This window comes from Sus scrofa, chromosome X, assembly GCF_000003025.6.
Source record: "Sus scrofa isolate TJ Tabasco breed Duroc chromosome X, Sscrofa11.1, whole genome shotgun sequence".
Lineage (NCBI taxonomy): Eukaryota > Metazoa > Chordata > Mammalia > Artiodactyla > Suidae > Sus > Sus scrofa.
In genome coordinates this window covers 39,116,599-39,130,762 of record NC_010461.5, presented here as the reverse complement: position 1 = coordinate 39,130,762, position 14,164 = coordinate 39,116,599, and the positions used below count along the sequence as shown (strand labels likewise).

Below are 14,164 nucleotides of genomic sequence, written 5' to 3'. Positions count from 1 at the left end.
TTTCAGTTTTTCCCCATTGAGGATTATATTTGCTGTGGGTTTATCATAAATGGCTTTGATTATATTCAGGAATGTTCCCTCTATACCCACTTTGGCGAGGGTCTTGATCATGAATGGATGTTGAACTTTGTCAAATGCTTTTTCTGCATCTATTGAGATGATCATATGATTTTTGACTTTTTTTTTGTTAATGTGGTGTATGATGTTGATTGATTTGCGTATGTTGAACCATCCTTGTGAACCTGGGATGAACCCAACCTGGTCATGGTGTATAATTTTTTTGATATGTTGTTGGATTCGGTTGGCTAAGATTTTGTTGAGAAGTTTTGCATCTATATTCATCAATGATATTGGGCGATAGTTTTCTTTTTTGGTGGTATCTCTGCCTGGTTTTGGAATGAGGGTGATGGTGGCCTCATAGAATGTCTTTGGGAGTATTCCTTCTTCTTCAACCTTTTGAAAGAGTTTAAGGAGGATGGGCACCAATTCCTCTTTATATGTTTGATAGAATTCACCTGTGAAGCCATCTGGTCCTGGGCTTTTATTTGTAGGGAGTGATTTTATGACCTCTTCAATTTCATTTCTAGTGATCGGTCTGTTCAGTTGGTCTGTTTCTGCTTGATTCAGTTTTGGCAGGCTGTAAGATTCTAGAAAATTGTCCATTTCTTCCAGATTGTCAAACTTATTGCCATATAGTTGTTCATAGTATTCTCTTATGGTTTTTTGTATTTCTGCTGTATCCGTTGTGATTTCTCCTTTTTCATTTATAATTTTGGTGATTTGGGTTCTTTCTCTCCTCTTTTTAGTGAGTCTGGCCAGGGGTTTATCAATTTTGTTCACCTTTTCAAAGAACCAGCTCTTGGTTTTATTAATTTTCTCTATTGTTTTTTGAGTCTCTATTTTATTGATTTCTTCTTTGATCTTTACAATTTCCTTCCTTCTGCTGACTTTAGGACTTCTTTGTTCTTCTTTTTCTAATTCATTTAGGTGGAGGGTTAAGTTGTCAATTTGGGATCTTTCTTCTTTTTTGAGAAAGGCCTGGATTGCTATAAATTTCCCCCTGAGCACTGCTTTCGCAGCATCCCATAGATTTTGAGAGGTTGTGTCTTCATTATCATTTGTTTCAAGATAGTTTTTAATTTCCTTCTTGATTTCCTCATTGACCCATTGGTTTTTTAGTAGCATGTTGTTTAGTCTCCATGGAGTAGGTTTTTTCTCTTTCCTTTTCCCATGGTTGATTTCTAATTTCATGGCATTGTGGTCAGAGAAGATACTTGAGATAATTTCTATGCTCCTAAATTTATTGAGATTCGCTTTATGTCCCAATATGTGGTCGATTCTTGAGAATGTTCCATGAGCATTTGAGAAGAATGTGTATTCTGATTTTTTTGGATGTAGTGTCCTGAAGATATCAATTAAGTCTAACTTTTCTATTGTTTCCTTTAGGATCTCTGTTGCTTTATTGGTTTTCTGTCTAGAGGATCTGTCCATTGATGTGAGGGGGGTATTTAGGTCTCCTACTATGATTGTATTCTCATCAATATCTCCCTTTATGTCTGTTAATATTTGTTGTATGTATCTGGGTGCTCCTATATTTGGGGCATATATGTTGATGATAGTAACATCCTCTCCTTGGATGGATCCCTTAATCACTAAATAGTGTCCTTCTTTGTCTTTCTTTATGTCTTTTGTTTTAAAGTCTATTTTGTCTGATATGAGCGTTGCAACTCCTGCTTTTCTGTCATGTCTATTGGCATGAAATACTTTTCCCCAGCCTTTCACTTTCAATCTATATGTATCTTTTGTCCTAAGGTGAGTTTCTTGTAGGCAGCATATTGAAGGTTTTTGCCGTTTTATCCACTCAGCCATTCTGTGTCTTTTGATTGGGGCATTCAGTCCATTGACATTTAAGGTGATAATTGATAGATGATTATTTATTGCCATTTGATCCTCGTGTTCCAGTTGATTCTATGGTTCTCCATTCTTCTTTTTTTTTTTTTTGGTTGGATGGTCTCCTGTTATTATCTGCTTGAGTGTATTTTTTTTTCATTTTTTGCAAATGCAATATTTGGTTTTGGCTTGTGGTTGCCCTGTTTTTTAAGTATGCTAACCCCTTCCCATAATTGTGTGTTTTAGCCTGATGGTCCTGTAAGTTCAAACACTTCATTATTATATTAAAATTAAGAAGAGAGACATACATACAAACAAAAAGGATTATTTACCTCCTAACATCCCTTGCCCACATTTTATGGTTTTGATGACTCTTTTATTTTTTTCTTTTTAATTTTATTTTGTTTGAAGCATGTTCATGATTAAATCTGTATGCTGGCTTATTTGAGTGACTGCTCTCTGATTGTATCTTCCTCAGTCCTAGTTCTTCCTCTTCTTCTTCTTCTTCTTTTTTTTTTTTTCTTTTCTTTTTTCTTCCCTTTCCTTCCTTTCTTTTTGGTTTAGAGAAGCCCTTTCAATATTTCCTTTAACCTGGGTTTTGTGTTGCTGTATTCTTTAAGTTTTTGTTTATTGGGAAAAATTTTTATTTCCCCTTCTATTTTAAATGATATTCTTGCTGGATAAAGTATTCTAGGTTGCATATTTTTTCCTTTGAGCACTTTAAATATCTCTTGCCATTCCCTCCTGGCCTGTAGTGTTTCTGTAGAGAAATCAGCTGATATTCTTATGGGGGTTCCCTTGTAGGTAACATTCTGTTTTTCTCTTGCTGCCTTTAGGATCCTCTCTTTATCACTAACTTTTGCCATTTTTATTATGATGTGTCTTGGTGTGGGTCTGTTTGGGTTCAGTTTGTTTGGGGCCCTCTGTGCTTCTTGTATCTTGAATCCAGTATCCTTTAGATTTGGGAAGTTTCCAGCGATAATTTCTTCAAATATATTTTCCATTCCTTTATCTTTTTCTACTCCTTCTGGAATTCCTATTATGCGTAGATTGGCCCGTTTTATATTATCCCATAGGTCTCTTATATTGCTTTCCAGTTTTTTGATTCGGTTTTCTGTCTGTTGACCAGATTGAGTGATTTCCATTATTCTATCTTCCATATCACTGATTCGTTCTTCTGCATTATTCATTCTGGTTTTTACTGCCCCTAGTTCAGTTTGCATCTCTGCAAATGAATGTTCTAGTTTTTCTTGGCTCCTCCTTATATTTTCTAGCTCCTTTCTGAGGGTATCTGCATTGCTGTTCATATCTTCTCTTAATTCCTTCAGTATTTTCACTATTTCTCTTTTGAACTCCAGGTCTGTCAGACTGCAGAGATCAGTTTCATTGTTGACTGTTTTAGGTGAGTTCTCCTGTTGGTTTGACTGGGGGTGGTTTCTCAGCTTCTTCATCTTGCTTGTTGTCTTCTTTCTCCTGAGGGAGTTGTACTCTCCGTTATCGGGTAGTGTTTGCCTTGTCACTGCCCTGGAATATTTCCTGAGGGCTGTCGTTGTTGGTCAATCTTTTTTTGAGGCAGTGTGGCTTTTCTGGAGTGTTGATGGGACTAACAGTGTTTCTTTGAAGCAAAGGAGGACTTCCTGAGGGCAGACAGGACTGGGAGGTCCACCCCACGATGGTAGCAGATTTCACTTGGTTCTCAGCACCCCCTGGGGTCTTGGGCGGGTAGCAGGGCCCTTGGAGACTCAAGAGGTTCCTCCCCAGGGCAGCCCGACTCAGAAAGACCGTCTGAGATCTTTTCCCGATTCCGCCAGGCTTGTTGCAGCTTTTCTGGGCTGCAGGGGGTCCTGCCTGGAGCTGGCAGTCCTATGCAGCTGGTCCACTAGGTCTCAGCACCCCTTTGGGTCTTGGGCGGGTAGCAGGGCCTTTGGAGACTCAAGAGGCTCCTCCCCAGAACAGCCCGACTCAGAAAGACCGTCTGAGATCTTTTCCCAAGTCGGCCAGGCTTGTTGCAGCTTTTCTGGGCTGCAGGGGGTCCTGCCTGGAGCTGGCAGTCCTATGCAGCTGGTCCACTAGGTCTCAGCACCCCCTGGGGTCTTGGGCGGGTAGCAGGGCCCTTGGAGACTCAAGAGGCTCCTCCCCAGGACAGCCTGACTCAGAAAGACCGTCTGAGATCTTTTCCCAAGTCGGCCAGGCTTGTTGCAGCTTTTCTGGGCTGCAGGGGGTCCTGCCTGGAGCTGGCAGTCCTATGCAGCTGGTCCACTAGGTCTCAGCACCCCTTGGGGTCTTGGGCGGGTAGCAGGGCCCTTGGAGGCTCAAGAGAATGCTCTTCTTCTATATGATCTAGATAACTTTATATTATTTCATACAATTGTATTTATTTACCAATCCTGAAGATTTCTGCTGTTTCCAAATTTCTGCTATTTTAAACAAAACTATTATAAATATTCTTATGCCTAAATCTTTGCACATAGTTCTGATTTTTTCTTTAGGAAATTCCTAGAATTAAGTGTTGGGAACCCTTTGAGGGCATTTAGTAATGATTGGAAAATTGTCACTCCAAGAAAGTTTTATTAATTTAAGGTGGAATTTTCGTAATGGGCTTCTTCGGTACTTCAATAGGAAACCAGTATTTTTGCATCTCTGACACAATACAGAGAAAATCATGATTCTTCACTAGTTTGGAGCTGTAATTTAATGAAGTTGTAGGTACTAGTGGGTTTTTTTGTTTTTTGTTTTTTGGGTTTTTTTTGGTCTTTTTGTGTTTTTAGGGCTGCACCCGAGGCATATGGAGGTTCCCAGGCTAGGGGTCTAATCGAGCTACAACCACCAGCCCACACCACAGCCTATGCCACAGCCACGCCAGATCAGAGCTGAGTCTGCAACCTACACCACAGCTCACTGGAATGCCAGATCCTGAACCCACTGAACAAGGCCAGGGATTGAACCTGCAACCTCATGGTTCCCAGTCGGATACGTTTCCACTGCGCCACGATGGGAACTCCAGTAGGTACTCGTTTTTATAGACTGTCTTTAGTTGTGTAAAATTTCGGTGGTGCTAAGTCATTTTTGCTCTCTACAGTATGTAGGCGAACCCCTTTTGCAATTAATACTTTATGCCTACCGTCATTTACTAGGAACATATTTTTTAGCGTGCTTTAAAATTTTTTGAACACCATTTATCCTGTGCTTCCAGAAGTTTGACTCAGTGCAAAAGAGAAAAAAAGAATAGTCGTGTAGCAAACCATGCTTGAATTATTTTTACCCATCGAGATAAGACATGAATGTAGCCTTTGTCCGCCATCTATTGCAAAAGCTGTTCGATCAGCTGTTTCATGTTTTACATTTTAATTTCCTCTCTAGTTTGCATTCAAGTCCTATGACAGATCTGGGTTTCTTTAGGAGTCCTAGAAGATACAGTTGACTGTTTCAGAATAGCCCTTTTATGCTATGCCAGGTGAAGCAAAACAGCCCTTATTAAGTGCTGATAATAAGCACACATCAAGGCATATATTCAAATGGGTTGGCCTCACTTCATCAAATGTGTGCTCTTATTTTTTTTGTTTCTGCAGGGGAGAAAAAGCAGTCAAGTTTGCTCATGCGTGGGTTCATTCATTCATTCCATAAACCGTTATCGTTATCGAGTGCCTTGTTTACCAAGCATTGGGCTAGGTGTGGGAATAAACAGATGGCTGCTATGTATTTCCATCTTTGAAGAGTACACCAAACAGAGGGAGGCACGTATGGCTATATACAGCTGAATGCTCTGAGGGGTGGTGGGTGTTGAGACAGAGATGGTTATTGGGTTCAGATGACCCAGAAGAGAGGAAGATGGCAGCTTCGCCTCAGGGCCTCAGAGGACCTGAAGGAAGACTTGGTGATAGGATTACTTGGAGGGATAATTAGCCAATGCAAATGTTCTTCCTTAAAATATAGCCTTATGTGGTTGAAACTTCAATCTGTTGTGTAATATACATGGGGCATTGAAATGTCAGTTTTGTTCCTCTTACCATTGACTCTGAAATGGAAATTACCCTTGACTGGAAGGAGCTGACTTCTCTGTAACAGATAATGAGGGTGTAGAGGCTTTGCCCCCTTGCTTCAATTCAGGTCAACTCTGAAGGGCCATCTCTGCTCTGGAGTGCCCTGTAGGATTTACTGGAGCCTCTGTTGTGACTGCATCTCAGTTCAGCTTCACCCTCTGCCCAATCCTTTTCTCCTTGCTTTTTTTTTAGTTCTGTTGAAGCTCCTAAAGCTTCTGTATGGAAGTCAGTCTCAGAAACTTCTTGCCAAGCATGGACCCTAAGCTAGACAGACCATGATTGAACAGCATCTTTGTTCTGCACATCACAGGGTGTTCTAACCACAAAGCTTCGGTCAGTTGGAGGTGGAAACCATTCAAGGACTTGGCCTTTTCCAGGATATAAGAAGCCAACAGGGCTGGGGAGGGTCCTGAGCCTCCTCAGTTCTGAATAACCTCTCTTAGGTGCCATGAGAGTCCTTGGACCAGGGGCGGAGGGTGGAGGCTGACCACGACACTGGCCCAAACACGCTCCGGGGAATTCAGTTCTTCTCCGACCACTCTGTGGGCCGATTTAGAGCTGGAACTCATAGCCTCTGATCTGGAATTGCTACAAAGACGGATTTCCTCCTTTAGTGGAGAAATGTGTGGCAGTGCAGCCAAGGGATACATTATGAAACAGACACCCCTCATCTGTGAAGACTGGATACAGGTCAGAAGCATCCCTCTAGTGTAGGCTACCATTTTGGATCCAGCTCAGATTCTGGGTTCTTGGCAACAGGGTACTGTTGGTGTCTACTGCTATTCCTCCCCTAATCCTACAACCATTCCATGCAGCTTCCTGTGGGATTTCTCCCAGAGAATTGAAGATAACCGAAGGCGATTATAAAAATGGTTGATGGAACGCCAGATGGACCAAGGAGAAAGTGAGGCCATGAGGAGAACTGTGGGTGGTATTTGAGTGGAGAGGTTAAGAGATTCAGGGTCCTTAGTTAAAGGACATTCATATCAGGTGGGTTTGAGCAAGTGACCTAGAAGAATAAAAGATCAGGATTCCAAGGGAGGCTGCTGTAGAGTTTTGACAGGTAACATTTTTTTTTATTTTTAAAAAGTTTGTATGAAGTATAGTTGATTTACAATGTTGTGTTAATTTCTCTGTACAGCAAAGTGTCTCGGTTATGCACACATATACATTCTTTTCCATTATGGTTCATCCCAGGATACAGAATATAATTCCCTGTGCTGTACAGTAGGACCTTATTGTTTATCCATTCTGTATATAATAACTTGCATGTGCTAAACCTAACCTCCCAATCCTTCCCTCCCCCACCCATCTCCCCCTTAGTCACCACAAGTCTCTTCTCTAAGTTTTGTATATAAGTTCATTTGCATCCTTTTTTAAGATTCCACATATAAATGATATCATATGGTATTTGGTTTTCTTTGTCTGACTTACTTTGCTTAGTATGGTAATCTCTAGTTGCTGCAAATGGCATGTTTTCATTCCTTTTTATGGCTGAGTAATATTCCATTGCGTGCATAACAGGAAAGCTTTTGATTGTACTTCTTGGAAATGATCATTAATGGCATTTAAATGAGTTGCACCATTTTGAATCAGCATGTCCAGAAATATGATTCTCTGTGTGATTTGACAAATGATTTCTTAAAAAAATTTTTGGCTTTTTAGGGCCACACCTGTGGCATATGGACGTTCCCAGGCTTGGGGTCAAATTGAAGCTACAGCTGCAGCCTACACCAGAGCCACAGCAATGAGGGCTCCTTTAACCCACTGAGCAAGGCCAGGGATCAAACCCACATCCTCATGGATACTAGTTGGGTTCGTTACCACTGAGCCACGATGGGAACTCCAGCAAATGATTTAAAAGCCAGAAAAATTAATGTCTTTTTTTTTTTTTAATAGTAATCTGCTGTTGGTTTTATAGTTGGGTAGAGGAGACAACCATTCATTTAGTCTACGTTTAGGGATGACCAGAAGGCCCCTCTGCTGGAGGGAGAAAGATAGGAATCCTGTGCTTTGAATCCTGAGGGTTCTGAGTAGAGGCCTGTATTCACATTGCACGCACATCTCTGGAGGGATGACCCCTCAACTGCTGACTCATGTGTGACTGATGTACACAGAATGGGAAGGGGACCCAGAGCAAGGGACTCAGGGTTCATCAGTGAAGAGCAGCCAGGAAACACAGAACGACTTTCCCTAGCAGCTCTTTTTTTTTTTTTTTTTTTTTTTTTTTTTTTTTAAAGATGATTGGAAAGGGCAGAAAAAGGCAAGGTTAGTATTATATAAAGTCCAGTAGGGACAGCACGTTGTCCCATTCCATAGCAAAACAGAGAAAGGAGAGAGCCTGGCCTTCCCAAACCAAACGTTACAGACGTAGACTATTAATATGGTGATGGCTTTGAGGATTCTGTTCTCAGACTGAAAAAGACGAAGCATTATTACTTATGGAAATGTCTGTAAAAGGAATTGTGGGCTATTTTTTTGTGTGTCTTTTTAGGGCTGCACCCTCAGCATGTGGAAGTTCCCAGGCTAGGGGTCGAATCGGAGCTACAGCTGCTGGCCTACCCCACAGCCACAGCCACGCCAGATCCGAGCCGCATCTGCGACCTACACCACAGCTCACGGCAACCCCAGACCCTTAACCCACTGAGCAAGGCCAGGGATCAAACCCACATCCTCATGGATGCTAGTCGGATTCGTTTCCACTGCACCACGATGGGAACTCCATGGGCTAGTTTTCAATCCTGTGATCCAGCCTCTTATATTTACTATCTCCCAAAGCATCTTGGCTGGCAGCATGCCAGTCTGTCTCCGTCCATCTGCTGTTAGCCTTTGATCTGGAAAACATGAAGCGAGCAGCTTCTACGTGCCGTGTGCAAGGAATGAACAATTGAAATCAGGATACGGGTCCAGCTTAACATGGGCACACTCACGCACCAGGAACAATGTTCAGTTACATTTCTTGTGCCTATTTATTGTTGACGCAGGCACCAAAAAGTGTCCTTTTGGGGAGATAATTTAAATACTTTAATATTATCACATGTATGATTTTATTTCCCAAATCCAGTATTAATCCCATCAATTTCATTCCTTCTGTTGACTGTGTTTCACATCAGAATGTGGGAAAATTATATTCCACATCTGACCTGTGTCCTTTTTCCTCTTTTTCCCCTTATTTATCATTTTTAATTTCTTTTTTTAAGAGTTATTTTATTGGAGTTCAAGTCCCCTGCTAGCTTTTTAAAGGGCTTACTCATAGATGGCGTGACACATCTAGCCTTAGGAGTGGGTAAGGAGGACATCATAAATGCCTTTTCTGTCATCCGAAATTGGGTTGCATGCAGGAATGGTCACAATCGAAACAGAAATCACACAGTTCGCCCTCGTTGATAAAGGCAGAACATCCAAAATACGCTGCCTGCAATCTGCTTTTCTCTCCTTGTTCCTTTCTCTCTGATTTCACGAAGCGTATGTCCAGAGGGAAATGAGTTTTCTGTAGATCAATCCGCCTGCCAGTCCACAGTATGGAGCTTCCAGTGGACAGGTCTGAGAAATGGGGAAAAGTACAAAGAGGTTGAGCTGGCTGCGAGGTAGCGGAGGCAAAAACCCTGTGTGTGCAAAAGAAAAATCGTTTGGAGCTTGTGCTTGGTTTATTTCTGGGTTTTAGTTTGTGATCAGAATGCTATGAGAAGCCGATGGGAATGAGAGTGCCTTTTTTGTTCTCCTACGGTGTCCTTTTAAAGGTATGTTTCAGTACACAGATAAATCTTTTAAATCTGGCTTCCTTTCCCATAGATGAATTAATTCCTTTGGAAGGAGTTTGTAGATGTAAAGATTGCCTGAGAATACGTTGGAAACCAATTTTTAAAATTCAAAGCATTAGTGAACTTTAAATTTCCAGTGAATGTGTTAATATGTATGTGTAAGCTCTTTGAATAGTGTTTCTCTGAAAATAGGGACTGAAAAAGTACTAGCATTTAGAATTTAAAGCAGCCTTCAAAGCATGCATTCTATATATACATTCTTGGCATTTTTTCGCACTATTTTTGAAAATACAGTGGATGAAAACCTCCGTGACAGTGAAAAATGATGTCTGCAGTTTTCAAATTACAAGTAATTTGTAAAGTGAGAACTCATTCAATCTTGCTGTTGAAACCCTTGCAGCTATATGTGTGACGAACAAACAAAACGCATGTGCAAGAGATAGTAACAAAAACATCTGCCTGATATTTCTAAAGGACCTTGGTTACATATAATTCTGTATACACAAGAAAGGCAGTATTCGTTTTTTTTTTTTCCTCCGCAAATACATTCTTCCTGTAAGGTGGTGCGCGTAGTATATTGATTTGTATAGTTTTGCATGAAGTGGAAAGTCGGAGAGAGATACGGAGTGTGGAAACACATCAAAAGCTTTTATTTCTCTCACGCAGTTACTTGTCTAGTTGAATATTGTTTTCTACATTTTCGGCATCTGAGCCTCGTAGTACAGCCCAGCCTGAGGGGGGTTGGGTCCTATAAACTGTTATTTAACTTATGTTGTTTTCCATAGTTCCCACTGAGAAAAGGTTTTTCAGCTTGACACAAATGAACCTATTTACAAAACGAGGAGAACAGATTCCTGGTTGCCAAGGGGGAGAGGATTGGGGGGGGGGTGGAGTGGGAGGTTGGGGTTGGCAGATGTCAGCTATACCTGGAGGGTATGAACAAGGTACTACTGCATAGTACAGAGAACTGTATTCAATATCCTATGATAAACCATAGTGGAAGAGTTCCCTGGTGGCCAAGCAGTTAAGGATCCAGCATTGCAGTGGCTTGGGTCACTGCTGGGGCGCAGGTTCAGTCCCTGGCCTGGGAACTTCTGCATCCCGTGGGGGTGGCCAAAAAAAAAAAAAAAAGGAAGTTCCCGTCGTGGCTTAGCAGAAACGAATCTGGCTAGCATCCGTGAGGACACAGGTTTGATCCCTGGCCCCGCGTGGTGGGTTAAGGATCCGGTGTTGCCTTGAGCTGTAGTATAGCTCACAGACAAGGCTCAGATCCTGTGTTGCTGTGGCTCTGGTGCAGGCCAGCAGCTACAGCTCCGATTCGACCCCTAGCCTGGAACTTCCATATGCTGCAGGTGCAGCCCTGAAAAAAAAATAATGGAAAGGAATATTTTTAAAAAGAGTCTATATATATATATATATATATATATATAACTGAATCACTTTGTTTTATAGCAAAAATGAACACAACATAGTAAATCAACTATACTTCAATTAAAAAAAAATTTTTTTTAGCTTCTAGTGCCATGTATTAACCAGGCATTGTAAAGCATCACTTCTTATCAGTTCCACGATCCCCCTGTTTCCTGCTTCCTTCCTATTTCTCTAGCTGGTCCTTCAGTCTCCTGTGCCCCCTCTACCTCCAGTGTCCCCTGTTTTGGGAATCAGAATCACTTTCAGACAAGTTTTCAAGCCAAGACCCTTGACATTGGGAGCAGTCGTCGGAGGGGTGCCAGCATCTCCCCTCGGCACCCATTCCCACGTTCAGGGACCTGTGGCTTCTGGCTGTTGCACGTTTTTGCCTGAGAGCTTTCCTTGGTCGCTGGAACCCATACGGGCTTCCACTCAGGACAGGCCAGCAGTGGGGTGGGGTTGATGCCCCCAGGAGCAACCGTCTTCCTAAGACTGACAAGATCAATCCGCTCTCATTTGGAATCCTCAAGGCGTGTTCCCAGTCTCCCAGAGGTCCCGAGTGGGAAGAGTCCTCAGTAGCCCACAGTGACAGCCTGCTGGATCCTGCACCTTCATTGCCTACCCTTTCCTTTCGCACCTCCCCAGAGCCCTCCCAGGGCTTCTGGAGGTCACCACCCCTATAAACTAGTGGCATCTGACTCCTCGTTTCAGGGTCTGCTTTAGGATAGTAGCTTCTTTCTTCTTTTCTTTCTTTTTTTTTTTTCATTTTCTGTGTTTTTTACCCTTTATTTTTTCATTTTTTAAAGTTTTATTCAAGTATAGTTGATTTACACCGTAGTGATCATTTCTGCTGTACAACCAAGTGATCCACTTATGCGTGTACACACATCCCATCATTCTCTTTCAAGGCGCAGCTCGGATCCTACGTGGCAGCTGCAGCTCTGATTCAACCCCTAGCCTGGGAGCTTTCATAGGCTACAGGTGCAGCCCTAAAAAAAGAAAAAAAAAAGCCATTCTCTTTCAGATTCTCCTCCCATATGGGTTATCGCAGAATATTGGCTGGAGGTCCCCGTGCTGTACAGCTATTCATTCCACCCACCGTCTCTGCGCCGCTCTTGACCTGGGGTTCTGCTCGTAGACCGCTAGTTCTCAGCATCTGCTCATTTATGTCCTGACGTTTGGTCCAGCCCTTCTCCGATCCATTCTTTTGTCTTTATTACTGTGATAAAATATATCTAATGTAAAGGTCACCATTTTAACCATTTTAAGTGTCCCATTCAGTAGCATTAGGTACATCGACACTGTTGTGCCACCACCCATTGCCAGAGTGTTGTCATCGTCCTAAACTGAAAGTCTGTCCCCATTCAACACTAACCCCCTGTTCCTCTCTCCCCTCAGCCCCTGGTAACCACCATTCTCCTTCCCGCCTCTACAGATTTGACATTTCTGGAAACATTCTGGAAACCTCAGGGGGTGTGGAAGCCTAGAGGAGGTCTGAGAGTCAAGAAAGGGGGCCTTTTCAAGCCTGTTTCCACTCTGGGTGATGGGACCTCAATTCCGCCGGGCACCCCGGGGGAGACAGTGTGGGATGCTCCTCAGTTATCCCCCCTGCCTTGCGAGGCAGCTGGGGTACTTGATGGGCTTTGGTGGCACCTGCAGCCAGAAACAAGCCCTCGGGCAGAGTCAGTCAAGGGCTCAAGTAGATGTGAATGAGGACAGAGTTCCCGTCATGGCACATCGGTTAATGAGCTCGACTAGGATCCATGAGGACATGGGTTCGATCCCTGGCGTCGCTCAGTGGGTTGGGGATCTGGCGTTGCCATGAGCTGTGGTGTAGGTCCCAGACGCGGCTCAGATCCCACGTTGCTATGGCTGTGGTGTAGGCTGGCGGCTACAGCTCCGATTCAACCCCTAGCCTGGGAACCTCCATATGCCAAGGGTGTGGCCCTAAAAAGACAAAAAAAAAATGCGGATGAGGAGGCAATGTGGGTGGAGCATGGATAACACCTGCTGTATCAACTTTCATCAAAACCTCAAAATTGGAATTCCCATTGTGGCTCAACAGGTTTAAGAACCCGACATAGTCTCCATGAGGATGCAGGTTCGATCCCTGGCCTCGATCAGTGGGTTTAGGATCCAGCATTGCCTTGAGCTTCGGTGTAAGTCACAGACGTGGCTTGGATCCAGCATTGCTGTGGCTGTGGCATAGGCTGGCAGCTACAGCTCGGATTCAACTCCTAGCCTGGGAACTTCCATATGCCGCACGTGTGGCCATGAAAGGACTAGAAAACACCTCAAGATAACTTTTAAAAGTAATAATAATAATAAACCTTATTGAGTTCTAAAAATTCATCTTCTTAAGGTTTTTAACTAAGAGCTTCATTGATATATATAATTCACATGCCATACAAGTCACTCCCTTCAAGTGTACAATTTAATGGTTTTTAACACGTTCACAGCGTTGTGTAATCGTCACCCCAGTGTAACTTTATTTTTTTGTCTTTTTAGGGCTGCACCTGGCCCTGGGGCATACCGAGGTTCCCAGGCTAGGGGTCCAATCAGAGCTGCAGCTGCCGGCTTACACTATGCCCACAGCAATGCCAGATCCGAGCTGTGTCTGCGACCTACACCACAGCTCACGGCAACACCATATCCCTAACCCACTGAGTGAGGCCAGGGATCGAACCTGCATCCTCATGGATGCTAGTCAGATTCATTTCCGCTGAGCCACAGCAGGAAGTCCACCAGTTCCTGTTGAATGCCGCCCCCCCCCCCGCAAAGGAATCCCTGCACCCATTTGCAGCCATTCTTCTTTCCCACCACCCTCACCCCCACCACTACCCACCTCCCCCCAGCCCCTGGCAACCACTCATCTGCTTTCTGTCTCTAGATATTTGCTTGTTCTGGATATTTCATGGAAATGGAATCGTACCATGTATGACCTTTTGTGTTTTTTTTCTTCTTTCACTCAGTCACTCAGTTTTCATGTTCATCCACATTGTATCAGGTATGAGTCCTCCACTCCTTTTTCATGGCTAAATAATGTTCCATTGTATGATACAC

The 14,164-nt window shown here is 43.1% G+C and overlaps 1 protein-coding gene across 2 annotated transcripts in view; it reads left to right on the top strand.

Annotated features, from left to right (window-relative positions):
- The window catches only part of MAOB (monoamine oxidase B), a 118,417-nt gene that overhangs the window by 13,627 nt on the left and 90,626 nt on the right, over nucleotides 1–14,164 (top strand). Inside the window, exon 1 of one of the 2 annotated variants that reach the window (XM_013986071.2) lies at nucleotides 9,447–9,670. The gene's annotated coding sequence lies outside the window, so the exon portion shown is untranslated. 2 annotated transcript variants of the gene reach the window in all.